Raw genomic sequence first — 18901 nt, forward strand, 5'->3', positions numbered from 1 at the left:
ATCCGTCTTGAAAATGGACCGATGATGTATCCAGAGAGAATCCGCCAAAATTTTGAGAATCCGCCTCGTCTCCTCAATGATGCCCTCCTGTTTCTGCTGAAGGAACACATTTACATACTCTTTGTACAACTCCTACGCAATAACTTTGCCAATTTTCAGTCAACACATTCGAGCTTTGATATACAGAGTACTGAGATTTGGGGCAATCTTTGTAATCCATTTCCGACCAGAGAATTTGCTTTTAAGGGGTCAAAGTTAAACGATTTGGTCTTTAAGAACTCTACCAACCACCTCTGATAATTTTGGATCAAAACACTTGAGATTTTAGATATAGATTTACCGGGGCAGCATCTTACTTAATAACTTGATTTGAGCCCAAAACAATAAATGGTCAGGGGGCAGAACAGGGGGTCAAAGTTTAAAAAAATTGACCGTTATTTTCTTTTTGCTCAACATACACCTCCAAACACGCAGGCAACGCCGAGCTAAAATGCTAGTATATTTACAAGTGAACGTATCTGTGTGGGTATCCGTGTGTCTGTGTGTCTGCGTGTCTGTGGGTGTGTCCATTTCCCTATGTAATAACTCTGTTATTTGAAGTCTACAGACTCGAAATTTGATATACAGCGTACTGAGATTTGGGAAAGTCTGTGTAATCCGTTTTCGGCCAGAAATGTTGCTATTAAGGGGTCAAGGTTCGACGATTTGACCTTTGAGAACTCTACCAAACTCCTCCGACAATTTTGGTTCTAAACACTTGAAAATTTAGATATAGGTTCCTTGGACATTGATCTACCTTAATAACTTGATTTTACCCCAAAATAATAAATGTTCAGGCGTCATAATAAGGGTCAAATTTTTAAAAAATGACCGTTTTTTGTTTGTTTTTTTTTTCTTTTGTTGCTCAACATACACTTCCGAACATCCGCGCAACGCCGGGCTGAAATGCTAGTATATTTATAAAAGTGAACGTGCCTGTGTGTGTATATCTGTGTCTAGGTGTCTATGTGTGTACATTATCCTACGCATTAACTTAGTTGATTTTAACGCTATAGACGCGAAATTTAATGTGCAGTGCACTGAGATTTTGAAAAATATGTGTAATCCGTTTTCGGCAAGAAATTTTGTTGTTAATGGGTCAAAGTCCAACGATTTTACCTTCGAGAGCTCTATCAAACCCCTCCGATAATTTTGGTCTGAAGACTTGAAATTTTAGATATAGTTTTCTTGAACATTGATCTAACTTAATACCTTGATTTGAGCCCAAAACAATGAATGTTAAGTGTCATAATAGGGATCAAAGTAAAAAAAAATGACCTTTTTTTTTTTGCTTAACATACACGTCCACACACCCGGGCAACACCGCGCTGAAATCCTAGTATATCAATAAAATATACTTCATGACTTATTGCATGATTAATATGTGTTACTTTGTTCATGTGTGCACGTGTTATTTTTGTACTAATAGATTAAAAAATAATAGTTCCAAACAGTGTAGGATATGGGTTGAGAGTCTTGATTGTATGATGTATTGTAACATTAAAAGATTTTTAAACAATAGGTGGGGCACGAAAACAATTACGAAAATGGCAAGTATTTAATAACGATTGCCTTAATGCTAGTCAAGAGTTATTCAGTTTGGGGCCATCTGCGCGCTAATTTTTTTAATGATGATGCATCCTGGCTAGACCATTTTATTCATGGAAGCTCCTATTGTTTTTCTGTACGTATTGAAAAAAATTGCAGTAGTTACTTGACGACGTCTGTGAATATTTTGCAGTTAAGTGTGCGTTATCTTTCACTCAGGTTACTACTTTGCTGATCATTTACTAAAAATAATAATTAATAAAGTATTCTCACTTTTAACAATTTTAATATTTGCCTTTAAGACTACAAATATTAGTTTTTAACAGGTCACTGTATTTGTAATTCCTATTCTTGTATTTGCTGAAGATGGCTGTCAGTTGCGGAACAACCATGTTTAATCGCGCACTAGGTTGATCTACTGAGTATTTGCTGGATGATGGAGCCTATCGTTGAGTGGCGTCTGGACTCTTGGTTTTTTCCAAACTCTCTCTTCCCATGCTCCAGTTGGACCTGATGGCGGAGCACCATAGGTCACGGTCATGCGGAAAGTATTTCCCAGTTTTGCGTGTTAATCCCCACCATTTTGAGCTTCCGCTTACAGATTTCCTTGCAGCGCAACTCGGATCTGCCTATTTTTCTGTTGCCTGAGGTTAGTTCGGCGAAGAGTATGGTTTTCGGCCATCTGCCATTTTTCATTCTGGTGATGCCCCCATCTAGCGGAGACGGCGCTGTTACAGGAGTGTGCACATTGTTGGCAGACTGTAGCGAGCTAGGATGAGGTAGTTGGTGACCTTATCCTTTAGAAATAGAAAATGAACAAAACAAAACAAAAATAATGGCAGTGTTAAACCGTGTTCTTGTCGATACAACGCACGAAAGTTTTTTTTTTATCTTTCTTTTCTTAAGTTGCAACAAATCCTCGTGTATTCGATAGTATCTTCCACCGTTCTCTCTCGTTTTAAGCTGTCCAACAATAAACTTCACACAACCACTGCTTTCACCAATGATCGACCTAAAAAATTATGCTTGTCTTATCTTTTCTACATTTTCTCCTGTGATTTTAGAGATTAAGCAAACACGAGGTCGTTTGCGACAGTGATTTCTATTATAGCCCTTCCAGATAATCCCAAGAATTAGTCGTAGGGCCCGTAGGTGAAAGGCATGTAGTCTTTGTCCGTGCTTTGCATAAGTAGACTAAAGTTTGCTGCCATAAAGTAGGGTGATAATAATGCAGACCTTATATACAACAGCCTTGGTTTCAATGCTAAGTTTATAGTTGCCTCAAACACGTGTTGTGTATTGGAATAGGGCAGAGACAGCTTTGTTACGTAACCGACTCGGGGAGCGGTAGGGCTCCCCATTTGAACGAGCTTGAAACTCCCGAAATACTAGAGAATTCCGGACAAATATGGTTGTTTTATTGTTAAGTGTTATTGTATGGCCGGACATGGGCATCCGACCCTGCAGAAAATTACGAATTTTATTAATATAAATCTGATTGTTTGGTGAAAGTGGCAATTTGATGTCATTTTGAGAAACATAACGAAATATAATCTCGTTTCCGGTGACAGCAAGCCCCATCTCAGGGACGTCTGGATTCTGAGCACAATGCCAAACGAGATCGCTGAGGGTTCACAGATTTCCCATTAGGTTTTTCTAATTTCAGATCTAGATAGGCGTCAGCTGTAATGGTCGAACCAAGGTATCAGGAGCTGTGGACTACTTCTAGAGTGGGTGTTGTATTAAATATAAGGTATATGTTTTAGGCAAATTATTATAAACGAACTAAACTAAGTTCTTTACATATTAATATTAGCATATAAATTGGAGGTAGACGTACGTCTTATATGTTAGGACTAGCAGGGCTACCCGGTGTTGCTCGGGACCGTATAAACAATGAAAAAACAAAAGCAGATATTGAACATATGTTTTATTCTTAGGGGAGAGGAATCTTTCATCTCAAGTTTTAGCGTTACAAACAAACATTTGTCTTTTATATATATAGATAATGACAGGTTTTTTGGGGCCCCTCTCGAAGATAACTGATCAGTTGACCAACTTCTAGTGGTCCGTTTGACGTGAAATTTCGATATTTGTCATCCGGGTGATGGGGCTTCGATGTGATACCAAATTTGTCAAGTTTGGTTCCGTCTTTCAAAGGTTTTAGCGTTACAAACAAACATACATACATACACACAGACGTTTGGCTTTTATATATATAGAAGATAGATTGGTGGTTATCATTTTATTCCAGCTACAAATTTAACACTTTGCTATACAATCGCTGTTTTCTAAGTTTAAATAACATACGACGAACAGTTATTAAATATTCTCTGCAACACAAAATCGATACTTACACTTACTTACGTAAGTTTCAATGCACCAATACATTGAACTATTGGTAAATAAAGAAATAAATCGTTCGCAAATACCTGTTTCATTTCTTTTCAAAACTCCGTTATTTCTATGTACAAACAAATGCTGTTGGTACCGACCTTCTTTTTTACAGTTTCGGACTGAGTTGCTTTGAATGTTTCTGGATAGAATTCTGGCCTCAAAGAGCGAGTCATTTCTCACCTGCAAGTTTTCTTATGCAAAATCATGGTAAATCCTTTTCAAGCTGATGTCAAACGCCATAGGCATTTGAAACGACGAGTACACATACATACATTAGACCATCTTGTGTATGAGAAACAGCAAAGTGAATGTATGTATATAATAAGGGGTGTTTTCTTTATACTAATAAACACAAATAATACGACATATGTAATAAATAATAGCAATTCACTCTTAGTAATAATATGTTGGTTTCGAATCGATAAATAGTTGATACTATATCTATGTAAATATGCCTCCAGATTTCGCTAGCACTTTCTTCTCCATGCATATTTCCACACATTATTAGTTTATATATCTACATAAATCTGTTTAATATATATATATATATATATATATATTCCGTATTTATTTTCAGTAAGTATTTCAACAATTGATAATATGCGACTAGAGCAATATATTAGGGTATACAACTATATATAGAAATTCAGTAAATTTTAGTCTGGCAATCTTAAATGGAAGTGTGTAACTTAATTGTCATATATAATTTCATAAATCATTATTCATAAATATATAGTTATTAATAATAACTAATTATTGTTATACCACAAACACTAGTGATTTATGATATGTAATCATAAGTGCAGTGGATGAAAATAGACGCTAGTCGAAGGATTCGAATCCTACCACATAACGTTATTCGACTATTTGCAAGGAAGAATTTCCATGTCCATATTTCACCGCAGCGAAATCAAGAAAAATTTAAACATTAAAGAAACTGAAGTTTAATACAGACAATCTTAGATTGTTAATCGTATTTGTGTATGGGTGTGTATTGGAGATTATTTTCCTAACCTATATTGTGAAGTTGTAACATTTTCAACATTTTGGTAGCGTAGGAATTAGTTTATATCCTTCTTTTCACATATATACTTGAACGCCCGTGCGTTAGTCTAAAATATAACCTTATCGGTTTTCTACAATGGATTGGGATAGTCATTTATTATAGCTGCTAAGTAATCACTTGGGATTTTACCGCGAAATCGCATGTAATGAGACTTGATCGCTTTATTTGATAATCTTATATGAAATCAGGTTTCTAGGATATTGCACACGTAATTTAACCCTATCATTCCCCCTGTTTGTATGTAAAAATAAAAATACTTGATTGTAGCTGCGTAACTAAACTGATTCATAAAAATATACTTAACCTTTTCCTTGCTAAAACACTGCTTCGTATAAACATAAGCATGTAAATTGTGCTGTAGCTATAGTGTTGTATATAACTTTTATAATATTCCTAAAGTCCTGACTAACCTTAGGTACAGCTACAATAGATAGAAAAACTTTACAATCTATTGTGATGGCGACAATTGCGATAGAAAATAAGTAAATCCGTATGAGATTATGTGCAGAATTACATTTTATGCCAAAGATAAATTCCGATGAAGTATATTATCATGCAGGTTTAGTTTGATAATATTTTGACGCCCCGCCATTGAAGTTATCTACAAAATGTTGTGTAAAAGCTGGTCTTTGCCAGCCTATCAGCAAAGCCAAGAAAACACAACGTGAAAAACAATGTCAGTTGATTTTAGCTACACTCGAATTTGTTTTGACAGATCAGAGCGTTTCTCGTCCGGACTTATATTTACTGTTTTTTAGTCTGTGCGTGGATTTTAAATGGCGCCTTCGATGTCTATTTAAAAAAAAAATCTTGACAGGTACACATGGATGGTCATTTCTAGATTTTTTATTTGTTATTGTAGTAGTCGGGTTGTCAGTATAGACAGAAACACACACATTCTCTCTCTCTCTCTCTCTCTCTCTCTCTCTGCCTCGCTCCCTGGATATATATTATATATATATATATATATATATATATATATATATATATATATATATATATATATATATATATATATACTGTACAATTAAATGCCAGATCTAACACAATTATCTATCTGCAATATTATAGTTTTTTAATTTTTATTAGTGTATTATTTTGTAAATCTAGGCTAATTTTTGTAGTTCTGTTTTCTAATTACTTTTTGTATAAAAGTCAATATTAAACAATGCCCTATATTTATAATCTAAAAATGAATATAAATATATAAATGAATAAATATAAAATACGAATGATATCTGATTGATATATTTCATTGTAATTTGAATGTGCTTTCACAGTATACATCTTAGACACAACGATACACGTTCATTGAGATGATTATTAAACAATTTAGACTATTTTAATAGAACATATATATATATATATATATACATATATATATACACATACACACACACACACACACATATATATATATATAATTATATGGCTTCTCGGTGTTGCCCGGTTGTTTGGAGATGCATGCTAAGAAAAAAACGGTCCATTTGTTTATTTTGACTCCTATTATGATCCCTTAACATTTATTTTTTGGGGCTAAAATCGAGTTACAAAGTTAGATCCATGTCCAAGGAACATATATCTAAAATTATAAGTTTTTAGACCCAACATTGTCGGAGGAGTTTGATAGAGTTCTCAAATGTCAAATCGTTGACCTGTGACCCCTTACCAGCCAAATATCTGTCCGAAAACCGGTCACATAAATTTTCCCAAATCTCAATACCCTGTATATCAAATTTCGAGTCTCTAGACAAATTTCACAGAGTTATTGCGTAGGGAAATGTACGCACACAGACATACGCACAGACGCGTTCACTTTGATAGATATACTAGCATTGGTCCTCGGCGTTTCCCGGGTATTTGGAGGTGTATGCTGTGAAAAAAAAAAAGAAAACACAAAAGAAACCGCCAATTTTTTACACTTTGACACCTATTATGCCCCTTAATATTTATTGTTTTGGGCTCGAATCAAGTAATTATGTTAGATCCATGTTCAAGGAACCTATATATAAAATTTTAAGTATTTAGACCCAAAATTGTCGGAAGAGTTTGGTAGAGTTTTGAATGGTAAAATCATTGAATTTTGACCCCTTAACAGCTAAATTTCTAGCAAATCCCAAATCTCATTACACTGTATATCAAATTTCGAGTCTGTAGACTAAAAATTGACAGAGTTATTGGGCTGGGAAATGTAAACGCAGACACACACAAATACGCATACACACAGACATACAAATACATTCACTGTTATAGATATACGGCGTCGCCCGGTTGTTTGAAGGTGTATGTGGAGCAAAAAAAAATTAAAAACACTTTTTTTTAACTTCGATCACCATTTGACCCTTCAAGATTCATTGTTTTTGGGCTCAAATTAAGTTATTAAGTTGGATCCATGTTAAAGAAATCTATATCTTAAATTTCAAATGTTTAAACCCAAAATTGTCGGAGGAGTTTGGTAGAGTTCTCAAAGGTCAAATCGTTTAACTTTGACACCCTAAAAACATAATTCCTGTCCGAAAACTGATCACATAGATTTTCTGAAATCTTAGTACACTGTATATCAAATTTCAAGTCTGTAGACCAAAAATTGACAGAGTTATTGCGTAGCGAAATATACCAATAGAGACACACAGACACACAGATATACAGACACGTTCACTTTTATAGATATACTAGCATGGATGCCCGGCCTTGCCCTGGTATTTGGAGGTATATGTAGAGAAAAAAAAGCGGTTGATTGTTTAAATATTTGACTCCTATTATGACGCCTTAAAATTAATTGTTTGGAGCTCAACTCAAGTCATTAAGGTAGATCCATGCCCAAGGAACATATATCTAAAATTTCAAGTGTGTAGACAAAAAATGTGGGAAGAGTTTTGTAGAGGTCTCAAAGGTAAAATTGTTTAACTTTGACCCCTTACCAGCCAAATTTCTGGCCGAACACAGATCACATCGATTTTCCCAAATCTTAGCATCTTGAATATCAAATTCCGAGTCTATAGACTAAAAATTGACTGAGTTATTGCGTAGGGAAATGTACACCGACACACATAGAGACACACAGAGACACTTTCACTTATATATATATATATATATATATGTATATATATATATATTTATATATATATATATACATATATATATTACATATTAAGACGTTAAGAAAGTTGTCATCATTATTTTTACAATTATATATATATATATATATATATATATATATATATATATATATATATATATATATATATATACTAGCATTTCAGCTCGGCGTTGGCCGAGTGTTTGGAGGAGTGTGTTGAACAATAAAAAGCGGTATTTTTTTTTTTTAAACTTTGTCCCCTATTTTTGTTTTTGGGCTAAAATCAAGTTATTATTTACATCCATGTCCATGGAACCTATATCTAAAATTTAAAGTGTTTGCACACAAAATTGTCGGAGGAGTTTGGTAGAGTTCTTAAATGTCAAATCGTTGAACTTTGACGCCTTAATAGTCAAATTTGGTGCCTAAAACCGACACAAAAATTCCCTTAAACCTCTGTACCCTGCATATCAAATTTCGAGTCTGTAGACTTAAAATTGACAAAGTTATTACGCAGGGAATCTACACAAATACACACACAGACACACTCAGAGACACGATCACTTTCATAGATATACTAGCATTTCAGCCCGGCGTTGCCCGGGTGTTGGGATGTGTATATTGGACAAAAAAATAACATAATTAAGCAAAAGTGGTAGTAGGAAGGCAGGCTCGAACCCATACCCGAAGGGGGAAAAGAACGGCGAAAAACGTGACGTCTTTGCTGTTACGACCACCGCCAAACTGGAAGTGACGTATTTTAAAATTAAAGCCAGACAATTGAAAGGAGAGGATGAATTTCTAAAATATCGGCGAAAAAAGCACCCCCCCTGTTGAAAATTGCCCAGTTGCAGGTGAAGATATAAATGCTTTTAGCCAATTTGTTTCGATATTTCTCGTCTGAAATGTCGAAATTCAAAACGATATTGATTTTGTAAAAAGTTTGCGTCCAAATAATTTAATTGGTATATATTCCTGTCAAGAATACAAACGGTCTATCGCATTGTAGCTAGTGTTCTACCATAAATATCATATATTATATTCCGAGAAGTTAAATGCTATTAAAGAATGAACCAACATCTGCTTTTGTACTCGGCTGTTACGTGGATTTTAGTTTTCACTTTCTAAATTTTATCTGATCCAGTATCTTCAAACATGTGTAGCATAGTATCATTCCTTTATCAGATGCAGTTAAATCAGTTATGCAGTTGAGTGAAAATTTTGCCTTTTTCGCAGGAATAGCACACGTGTTGATGCCAAATTCCAATTGTGTTACCCCTACACCATCTGGTAGTATTCATTAGAATATGAAGCTATTTTCTAGTTCTTCAAATTAGGTAATTCCGGACTATGCTGATAGCAGATACTAAAAATTGGCCATTGACTGTCAGCATTTCATTTTCGATGGCTTTCCGCAAAATCCTAACAGTTCAAAGCAAACAACTTTCTGAATTACTCCAACATAGCAATGGGTCACAATTTTCTCAATCAACTTGTCGAATCATTTTACACCGTTACTACATTAATTTTTCTTAACTTCCACAATAGTTTATCCTATTCACTAGTCTATGTTAATCTTGTACTACTTGATTTTCGTTTTTCTCGACCGTAACATTAGAATATACTACAATATAATTGAGTGTAACCTTTGGTTCTTTTATAAAAAAAAATAATCCGGTATCTTTCTTAAATCAAATCATTACATTGGCTATTCATGTTCCACAATAATTTTATTTATCACACTCAACCACTTCTTCATGAACATGCTTGTAACATTTTCACACCATTCCTAACCGGTCATTTACATTTATCCCAATGGCCATTTCTTGCAATATGATCAGGACGCTTCTTGTACTGTTTTTTTTAGCAATTTCCTCACAAAACTAACAATGATATTGTACATTATCACCTTTTCACTTACACAGTCGAAACAAGACACTTTTTGCTGTTCTGATAGATACGATACTTCACATAATTTATCTTGTCCTTGTACGGCACATATAAGTGTAGGTTCGATTTTTACAGCATCCGCTATGTTTTACATTGTCGACTGCTTCTGCTAGATCTGTACTAAATAGTCCATGTATTTTATTCTCAATCTACTTGTTTCCGCTTATTCGTCAAGGGTTATCGTAATATTTATTGGGTTGCACTATTTTCCTCCCTTGCATTATTCGAATTCCCCTTGCAGTTCGAGATGTAAACTTTTAGACTATTCTTTTAGGAATATTTCTACACCTATTAGTTCTTGTGCTTACTCTCTTTTTTCAACATATCGACATCACTGTTTTGGCGAAAAGTCCCTTTCATTGTCATCGTATTCCCTGTCTATATGTTTTAATTCTTCAGCTCTTTTTCATTCTATTGATTAGTACCTGCCCCATATAAAAATATATTGCTACTAGTGTGCTTAGTGTGCGTATTTTCTTCGTCGTATTTAATAATGACTTATGTACCAACCGTAGAATTCTCCAGTATTCTTGTCGTAATATATTTTCATTCAGCTACTTTTATTTATAAACTTCCACAATTTTATTAGGAGTATCCCGTTTTTCTAAACTCTCATTTAAAAGCTTTATTCTTTCACTTTCTACAATTTACCTCTTTTTTAAGTTAAGAGGAAACTAAATTATTCATGGTAAAATCCATACCTATGTAATTATTGGAAATGTCACCAATCCTTAGAAGCACGCTTAGCTTGATTTCATTTATTGCGTACAATTTTTCATCCAGAAGTAATAAAGGATTTTCCCGGTATATCCTCTTTTCCCTATTCATAAGATGCATTTTCCTTTTCTTAAATACGAATAACAACGCGACCATACTGACAACAATGACGCTTTGTTGCTTCTGTGTAATATAACTCTCTTTACATGAACGTCTTCTACATGCTCTCAGCTTTATATCAATGACATTTCTAATTTTTTCATATATTTTACCAATAAATCTCACACATTGGCCGCTATTCAAAATATCTCCACAAAGTTTTTTTGTTTACTAAACTATGTAGATCCATATCATGTACATTGTGATAATCTATACCAGCCATGCATTTATCTACGAATATAAACTTTCAATCTCAGAGCATGGAACTATTAATAAACAACTGTTTTGAGTTCATCTACTATCTTGTCTAAAATCTTTCGTTCCTCAAGTACTATTTCCTTCACTTATAGATATTAATATCTCTTGTTTGACAAATTGCAGTTTTCACATAAATGTAAGGTAGGTGATTAGCCAATTAGTATTCAAGGTTTTATGTATCCTATCAGAGAACGCTTCGTTCATGCATGTTCTATTTAGGCATTATGTTTGTCAAAAGCTCGCTAATTTTAGATGCAATCCTTTGATAAAAGTAAGTTCTTCTATTAAACACCCTGTAGGCTCATCTGACTGTTTTCCAATTCAGGCCTTTTCTATATTTTTTTCATTTTATTCGCCGACATATTACGTTTGCTTCAAATTGCTGTCTAATTCTTTATTAGCACCTATCAGTCAAAAAGTACTTCCATTTTTCATTTTTCTCTTCGTAATTTTTTAATTTTTTGCTAAGATTAGTTGAAATTTCTAGTCTGGCACTGCTTAAATCACCTTCCTATTTCTCTGTACTTTTCTTTCAGTTACTTTTTTAATGATTATACAGTTATTTTATCACAACTAGGAAACAATACCACTTTATCGAATAGGGGTTACTATTTGGGACCAGATTTACAATGTAACAATAAAGCGGTTTGGGTGGCGGGATATCTGATCAAATTACACTTGATTTTATGCATGTCGATACAGTCGGGGAAGCAGAAACACATTATGGAATTTCGAAGTCTAGCAGTTCAATGAAAGGAGCTGTTTAAGTATAGCGATTTCTGGCATCTAAACGTTTCTATAGTGTAAAAGTGAGATTTCGCTGCTTTGCGGAATTTGTGATGGTATCTAGGTCGAGATGGTACACATGCTTGGACTGCGTCAGAGCATATTTCATTAAACTATTTTAAAGAACAGACAAATACTAATACATGTCAGATATTGGATCGAGGTTTGAATTTGGTTACTAGTGCGGTGACTTTGTAAATCCTGTTGAGGACTAAAAGACCAGTGAAAGATGCCAGTGAAAAATGTCCAGATATCGCAACAATACTCCATGACTGGGCGAATAGTGGCATTGTAAAGGTACAGGATTCTCTTCTGGGTGAGCAACCACCAAGCACAGTAGGTAGAACCTACTTTCTTTGCAGCAGCATTGCCAATTTCCTTAATGTATTTGTACCAATATATGCTTTCTGTAAATGTTCAGACTAAAGATTTGTAACAATGTATTTTCAAGTACAGTATTATGAACCATAGCAATAGTTAACCCTAACACTAACCCTGTGGTTGAGAAATAATTTTGAAAGTAGTTACAACGAGTGTCCATATCTCGAAGACGATAAATTTAGATAAGTATATTTCATCCAGTCATTTCTTAAAAAAGCCAAATCTAAATTTAACACTATTTTCTCGTATGTATATCATTCTCTACATTGTTTTTATTTTGTTTTTCTAAGACATATCTTAACCATCTATTCGTCACTTATTTTAAAACACTTTCCTAGATAAAATTTACCCTGCTAAATTGATTTTATAACACTCGGTCATATGCAAACTTATTTAGATGAGAAAACACGTTTTATTAAAACTCACTTCTACCATACATATGGTTAAGATTTCATTAATTTGTATCGGGCTTTTTTTTATTTAAAAATGTTATTGTAAGTATCAATTTCTACTGCTTGAAATAAAATAATTTGAATTATAGCCATCTGCCGCTTTCAGTAGACGTCTCTCGTAGACGAAAAAAAGGTATCAATTCTTAACTGTTAAATATTACCGCAATGAATTTTTCCTCAATTCAGACGATGTACGTGCTTTTAAAACTCTTTTTTTCAGTCTACTCCCACTTTTTATTCTATTTGTTATATTTTAATTTATGCCTGACTAAGAAAATTATGTATAATCGAAATTTGTAGACGTTTAAGATCTTCCGCTCACCCTCAACCCAGGACTGTTCCCTGATAAACAAGGTATCTGACAGCATAGATATTGCACTTTACCACGATACTAGCATACAAGTACATGTGTTTTTTTTACTTCAATGTCTTCCACAGTAACTGATTTGGATTCTCCACTTACACAGACGTAACTGGTAGCACAACACATAGCTTCTCTATATATCAGCCCCTACACAGACGGTTACATGCCCAACACGTTTACCAGACCAGCAAGATCAACATGCCTCATTTTAGATCTATTTCTGACTGTATAAAGAATGCCTACAGCCCACTCGGGAATACTGAGTACGCTGTGATAATGGTAGAAATCGCCTAAAATTCTCTACCCAAAACTGAAAACCCAATGCCCAAAACATCGAGGTATTACAAAAAGGCTGACTGGGAAGCCACCAGGGATCTCAGCAGATATGACCCATGCGGAAATATATTTTCCTTTTCACCTGCACAGTGCGCAAGTTAGACCTATGAATTATTAAAACCTGAAATTGAAGCATGTTCCAACACGGAAATTCTATAGCAATCTCCACTCTTCCCAATAGTTTACCTATACTTGTGCAGCTGCTATCGCTCAAAAGCAGCATGCGTGCGCAGATTAAACCTACATAAGTCCAGTTCAAACAGACAGAAGTATTTAGAGGTTAGAAGTAATTGTAAGAGAGAAATAGAAACAGATAAGACAGACGACACTTAAATCACCAGAAAATGCACCGAAACACGGAAATTAGGAACTAGTGATTTCTGGAAAATCTAAAGCGGCGTAGTAAATACAGGGCAGTCACCGATTTCCCTACTATCAAACAATCATGAGGTTGCTTGCAGGGCAAGCAAGAAGGCAAAGCCAATTGCCAGTCGGTTTGCGTACAACTCCACATTGGACCCTGCATACCATTCCCTCCCTGACTTTCCTTTGCTGACAGACGCCACACTAAATGATTTGAAAATTACCCTTTCTCAGCTACATTTTATCATAAAAAAACATTGACACCTCAAAGGCATGTGCAACCGATCTAATCTCGGCTGTGATATTAAAGAAATGCTCCGCTGAGGTTGCTACAACGCTCTGAAAATATTTCAACAAATGCTTTAATTAATCTTGCTTTTCTGACTGCTGGAAAACGTTTCTGTTGTACGTCTTCAAGAAATCTGGCAAATGAACTAACACATTAAATGATCGCCCCATTAGCCTTCTTCTGCTTTTCGCCAAAATATTTGAGTCCTTAATTTATCAAGGTCTAGTCCATCACCTGCCAGCTGCCAAACTCCTTCTTGGTAAACAATATAGATTTAGGCAAGCCCGTTCCACGGCAGATACCCTAACTTTAATCTTTGAACGTATATACCGCTCACTAGCCAAAACAGGGGACCGTAGAACGGTAGACCTACATATATCTAAGGCTTTTGACAGGGGTTGCAACGATGGTCCTCTAATGAAAAGTAGACCATCTGGTATCTCTAGGAGAATACATAATATAATTAAATCCTTCTTAAGTAAGTTGGACATTTATTATTCCTGATATTCATAAATGACCTCCCTGATAAAATTGTTTCGGAGATGGGTATATTTGCTGATGACACCACACTCTATAACAGGCACGAGAAGAAAACAAATGAACACGTGTCAAAGGAAATGGCAGAAACACTACAGGATTACCTCAAATCTGTAGTGAAATGGGGACAAATGGATGGTCACAATCAATGCTGCCAATACTAAGCTTGTTTCCTTAAACAATAACAAGAAACCTTCTCTACCACCAATAGAAATGCCCCAAAACATATTACCTGTTTAAACTCCTAGACCTTACGTGTACTGACATGCAGAAGTTCAAGTGTAATGTGAACAGACATCTTAAATCCCATCACCCTTCATAATACCCCCGCAACTTTTGTCCCCGATAGTAGTCCCCACCCACTTCAAAGTTGCATTGTTCCTTTTTTGGGGGTGAAAATATAATTTTAAAAAAGTTTATATTCTGTGATGTAGTAGAGTATTGCTTAATCGAGGGGGTTAGTTCTTTCACGGGAAATCAGATAAACTGTTTTCAAAGGTCAAGAAAGGAAAGTTTAATAAGGATTCGATGTAAAGTTTAAAGAGAACCGAGACAATCTCGGCGAAACATTTTTTAATTGTATAGTGTGATTAAATTATGGACACGAGCTTAACTTTCTCTGTCCTTTCTGCACGCGATTGTGTATTCAATCATTTTTTAGGAAGTTCACATTCTATCCTACTATTTTTTTACTTTTCTATTTTCTATTTTTTTCTTTTCTACTTCGGCTCTTTTTTTTTCTAGCAACTACTTTTTAATTCGAATTTTTTGCCAGATCCAAACGTCTATGACGATGGAAATATTTGTGTTTGTGTATGGGCTTATATTTTACATACTTCATTGCGTTATTTACTTTACATCCCCCCCACCTTCATTTTCTCTCTTTTACTCAATAATCTGGGAATCCCCTTTGTTTGACGTTTTATTCCTCATTACCTTTTCGTTAACGAAATTTTATGGCCTCAAATACCAGCTCTAATATTATCAATTTTTGTATTAATTTTCACTGATATCATTCCTGCTATTTTGTTGACTCAAATGATCGTCGTTCTGCCCATTCTCTAAACATACGCTGTTTGTACTCTCCGAAAGCTTTTTTTAATAGTAAGGATTGCGTCTGAAGAAGGCACTCTATGATTAACTTGTGTATCTTTTTACACCACTTCATTCTAGTGTTACAGTGTTACGACCTAGTTCTTGCTGCTGTTCTAAGATACGCTCTCCCGGCACGAGACACTCACATTAAGTTCAAGTCCCATTCATATTCTTATTCTGAATATTTTATTTGCCATTTGTTTGATAAGGGGGTTGGGGAAGCTTATCTTAAACATCCAGTGGTGTTTTTTTTCGCGACACCATCTGTAATTGTTTAAAATCAAAATTTACCTGTAACACCGATACGCAGCATTTTGCAACTAAGTCACATGAGGTCAGAAATGTGACTAGAATTAAAGAGGGCAGGTTTTAGCATTTATTGGAAGTACTTTATAAAGGGGTGGAGCACGTAGCGCTCAGATGTGGCAACGATACTCAATGTATAGGCGAATTCTGGCTTTGTAGAGGTACAAGTTACCCTCATGTGCGAGTAACTTTCTAGCACAATAGGGGTAGTCTATCTCCGTTGCAGCAGCGTTCGCAATTTTTTTTTTATTATTCAATTTTCACTCCAAACAAGGCACAGTGCCACTTTGAAGCAGGGGGCTACTATTAGGGACTTAATTAGCGGGGTCATTATGAAGGAAGATGAGTAGAAAGATGGTTGTTAACATTACACTTGAACTTCTGCATATCATTGCAGTTGGGAAAGCAGAATCCCGGAAGGGAGTTCCAAAGACCCGCAGTTCTGGGGAAGAAACTACTGAGTAAAAGGCTTTCTTGCACCTAGGGATCTCTACTGTAAAGGGATGAGACTTAGTAGCTTGTCGGGTTTGTCGGGGGTAGTTACGTCGGGGAGGTACAAGTGTTTGCAGTTCGCCAGAGCATTCGCCATTAAAGTATTTGTAGAACAGGCAGAGGGATGCAACATCTCGTCGATGGGACAGAGGCTGAAGCCTAGATGACAGTTCAGGACCTATCAGGTTGGCGACTCTCTTTTGAACCCTGTCCAGGAGCGGGAGACAAGCAGCAGATACACCAGCCAGGATGTAACAACAGTACTCCATACATGGGCGAATGGTTGCCTTATAGAGGAATAGGATACTGTCAGGCGTAAGTAGTTTTCTAGCACGGCAGAGGGAGCCAACCGTCCTTGCCGCAGCCCTGGCAATGCTCTTAATGTATCTATTCCAGTTCATATTCCCTGTAAACGTTAGGCCGAGGAGTTTAAAAGAAGTACTTTCAGGCAATGTGTTCTTGGCCATTGGTATTAGTGGTAGAGAAGGTTTCTTGTAGTTATTGAAGGAAACAAGCTTAGTCTTAGCAGCATTGAATGTGACCAACAATTTTTGTCGCCATTCCACTACGGATTGGAGGTCATCCTCTAGAGTTTCTGCCATTTCCTTGGATATGTGTTTATTTGTTTTCCCCTCATATCTGTTATAGAGAGTGGAGTCATCGGCAAATATAGCCCATCTCCGAAACAATTTTATCAGGGAGGTCATTTATGAATATCAGTTATAATAGAGGTCCAAGGATAGACCCCTGAGGTACTCCCGCATTTATGTCATATTGTTTGGATGTACGACCGTCGAGGACAACTTTGATTTTTCTATTACTTAAGAAGGATTTAATTACATTATGATTTCTTCCAGTGATTCCATATGATCTAATTTTCCTTAGAAGACCATCGTGCCATACCCTGTCAAAAGCCTTAGATATATCAAGGGCCACCGCTCTACCCTCCCCTGTTTTATCCAATGAACGGTATAAACGTTCCTCAATGTATTTGTTCCAGTTCATATTTCTTGTGAATGTAAAGCCGAGGAGTTTGAAAGAAGGATTCTCAAATTGGGAGTTTTTTAGTCATGGATATCGGTGGTTTGAGAGTATTCTTGTAATTGATAAATACGAGCAGCTAATCTTACTAGCATCAAATGTTACCTTCTATTTTTTTTTATTCAATTTTCACCACAAACAAGGCACAGTGCCACTTTGAAGCAGGGGGCTACTATTAGGGAATTAATTAGCGGGGTCATTATGAAGGGAGAAGAGTAGAAAGATGGTTGTTAACATTACACTTGAACTTCTGCATATCATTGCAGTTGGGAAAGCAGAATCCCGGAAGGGAGTTCCAAAGACCCGCAGTTCTGGGGAAGAAACTATTGGAGTAAAAGGCTTTCTTGCACCTAGGGATCTCCACTGTAAAGGGATGAGACTTAGTAGCTTGTCGGGTTTGTCGGAGGTAGTTACGTCGGGGAGGTACAAGTGTTTGCAGTTCGTCAGAGCATTCACCATTAAAGTATTTGTAGAACAGGCAGAGGGATGCAACATCTCGTCGATGGGACAGAGGTTGAAGCCCAGATGACAGTTCAGGACCTATCAGGTTTGCGACTCTTTTTTGAACCCTGTCCAGGAGCGAGAGACAAGCAGCAGATGCACCAGCCCAGATGTGACAACAGTACTCCATACATGGGCGAATGGTTGCCTTATAGAGGTATAGGATACTGTCAGGCGTAAGTAGTTTTCTAGCACGGTAGAGGGAGGCAACCTTCCTTGCAGCAGCCTTGGCAATGCTCTCAATGTATCTATTCCAGTTCATATTCCCTGTAAACGTTAGGCCGAGGAGTTTAAAAGAAGTACTTTCAGGCAATGTGTTCTTGGCCATTGCTATTGGTGGTAGAGAAGGTTTCTTGTAGTTATTGAAGGAAACAAGCTTAGTCTTAGCAGCATTGAATGAGACCAACAATTTTTGTCCCCATTCCACTACGGATTGGAGGTCATCCTCTAGTGTTTCTGTCATTTTCTTGGATATGTGTTCATTTGTTTTCCCCTCATATCTGTTATAGAGAGTGGTGTCATCGGCAAATATACCCATCTCCGAAACAATATTATCAGGGAGGTCGTTTATGAATATCAGGAACAATAGAGGTCCAAGGATAGACCCCTGAGGCACTCCCGCATTTATGTCATATTGTTTGGATGTACGTCCGTCGAGGACAACTTTGATTTTTCTATTACTTAAGAAGGATTTAATTACGTTATGAATTCTTCCAGTGATTCCATATGATCTAATTTTCCTTAG

The sequence above is a fragment of the Euprymna scolopes genome, chromosome 7 (genome assembly GCF_053919585.1).
Source record: "Euprymna scolopes isolate OS-2025 chromosome 7, ASM5391958v1, whole genome shotgun sequence".
NCBI classification, from domain to species: Eukaryota; Metazoa; Mollusca; class Cephalopoda; order Sepiida; family Sepiolidae; genus Euprymna; species Euprymna scolopes.